Here is a 2,608-nt window from a genome sequence, read left to right on the forward strand (position 1 = left end):
CAACTTGAAAATGGTTCAGATTAATTCCTCCTGACCCAAATTTCTCCTTCCGAACTCATAAACACAGGAGTGATGCCGGGTGTCTGATTTGTCTTCTTCTGTGTCTGCTTCTCCTTTCTTTGCCATTCTCCCTCCTTCCCTGTTCTGTGAAACCTTTCTTCTCCCCACTTGGGTGCTCTCATCAACCCACCCTTTATCCCTTAGAAAAGGATTTGAAAACTGGAAAGCTGGATAAATGCTGAAAGGTCTCTGAGGTCCAGAGATGTTCAGTGACTTCCCTAAGGTCAAACAGTAGGTTACTGTCCGTCCAAATCCACTTCAGCTCAGTGCTGGTTCCACTGGTTGCTGAGACCAGATTCCAACCCTGTTTCCACTCACTCATAAAAAGCGTATTTATATTGATATGCAACGTAGTCAGTGGGGGTGCTGTTGTGAACTGGCCCAGATTACCAGGTATCACCTTCCTGATCTCCAGCCCGGACTCTGCAGAGTCCTGGCTGCACCTCCTGATGTGCTGAGAAAGGAACCACTGAATGGAGCAATTCCCAGCATGAGGCAAAGTATGCAAAACTAAAGATGGGATTATGGGACTTTCTATGGCCCCCAAAGTCATACTACAAAGATAGATTATGGATGTTTTTCCACTCAGAAGACCCACTGTGATCATGTGACATTTTATTCCATCTTGGAAATGACTGACATAGAAGAGGCCGAACACTTTGACTGAGTTTAAAAGGCCTCCCTCCAGCCAGCCGTTGTGGCTCAGTGCTTGAGCATCGACCCATGCACCAGGAAGTCGCTGGTTAGATTTCTGGTCAGGGCACATGCCCAGGGTGTGGGCTAAATCCCCAGTGGGGGGCATGCAGGAGGCGGCCAATCAATGTTCTCTCTCATAGATGTTTCTGTCTCCCTCTCGCTTCCTCTCTCTCTAAAACCAATAACGAAAAAAAAGTTTTTTAAAGGCCTCCTTCCAACAGCCTACCCTCCATTCTCTTCATGTGTTTACTTCATTGTCCATTGACTTTGCATGTTGTCAGATGCTATGCTGACCTCTCTCTGGTTTTCTCTGTTTCCCTCCCCTTCCTCTTCCACTAGTCTGAGCTCCTTGATTTGGTTTGAAGGTTTTATATTTATCTATCCTAAGAAAGGAAAAAGGAATAAGGCTAACATTAGAAAAGATGGGAATGAGCATTTTAGAGGACTTTCAGGCATGTTTATCTGCAAGATAAAGTGTATCTTTCTTATTTGGCCTTAAACCTGTGGCTGCACGGGCAGGAGGTTAGATTTCTGGTCAGGGCACATGCCCAGGGTGTGGGCTAAATCCCCAGGAGGAAAGGTCAGAGTTAACACAAGGTTTGGCTGGTTCTTTGTCTCACGTGTTACATAGTATCTTTCTGCCCCTCCTTTGTTTTCAGACTTAATGTAGTTGATTAAATACGATTTTCACATGGGTTGCCTTGTTTGCTTCTAATGCAGCATTGTGAGGTAAACTGGGCAGGTGTTTTTATTATTTGCAAAGAGTAAGATTCAAAAAGGCTAAGCAACTCTCCTGGAATGACACAGCTGGTACCACGGAGCCACAAATGGAAATATGTGGATTTCCAGCACAAGGGAATGCCAGCATCATCTTCCAGTGTTTGCCATTAGACACTCTCCATTCTGACGCTACTCAACCTAAAACCCAAAATGGGGCCACGTCTCATCTGGGAACGAGGGTGCGTAGCACATGGCTGCCAGGAAACAGAGGAAATCCCGGTGCCCAGCACCGCCTCCTTCCTTCTTCCCCCTTTTCCGTTTCTATTGTTAAACATTAATCCTTTGAGGGAGAAACTCTGAAATGCTGATATAATTATCCAAATAAGTGGGTTTCGCCAAGGTTTATTTGGTGAGTAGCAAAGCTTCTGAGCTTTGTCCTTCAGTCTTGTTATTTTGAAAGGTGTTTGACTTTCAGTAATGGAAACACCACAGGTCACTATTACCAGACTCCTGTGTCTTAGCCTCCAGAGTGAACAGAAAGGAAAAAGAAAAGAATTTAATACAAACAGGAATTTGGGGCTATTTTTCTGTTTCTTTTCTAAGCTGTTTGTGTTTTCTGACTTCATGTCCATCTGTAGGGCCTTGCTTGAATTGTGGTACATCCACCATGGAATGGAATAGTCAGGAGCCATAGGAAAGAAGAATGCTTTTGATGTAGTGATGTGAAATGATCTTCAAGACACACTAAGCGAAAGAAGAAAGAGTGGCTAGTATGCGCTCACTGGCATGCTAAAAAGAGCACAGAGCCCTGGCCGGTTTGGTTCAGCAGTGAGAGCATGGGCCCGCAGACTAAAGGGTCGATTCCCAGTCAAGGGCATGTACGTGGGTTGCAGGTTTGATCCCTTACCCTGGTCAGGGTTGTGTGGGAGGCAACCAATCCATGTGTCTCTCTCCATTGATGTTTGTCTTTCCCTCCCTCCTACCTTTCTACTCTCTCTAAAAAGTCAATGAAAAAGTATCCTCTGGTAAGGATTAGCAAAATATAAAATAAATTTTTAAAAAAAGGACAGTGAGTATATGTGAGCACATTTGTGGGGGGTATCAAACATTTCTAAATGGATACACAAGACAC

This window comes from Molossus molossus, unplaced genomic scaffold (genome assembly GCF_014108415.1).
Source record: "Molossus molossus isolate mMolMol1 unplaced genomic scaffold, mMolMol1.p scaffold_m16_p_1, whole genome shotgun sequence".
NCBI classification, from domain to species: domain Eukaryota; kingdom Metazoa; phylum Chordata; class Mammalia; order Chiroptera; family Molossidae; genus Molossus; species Molossus molossus.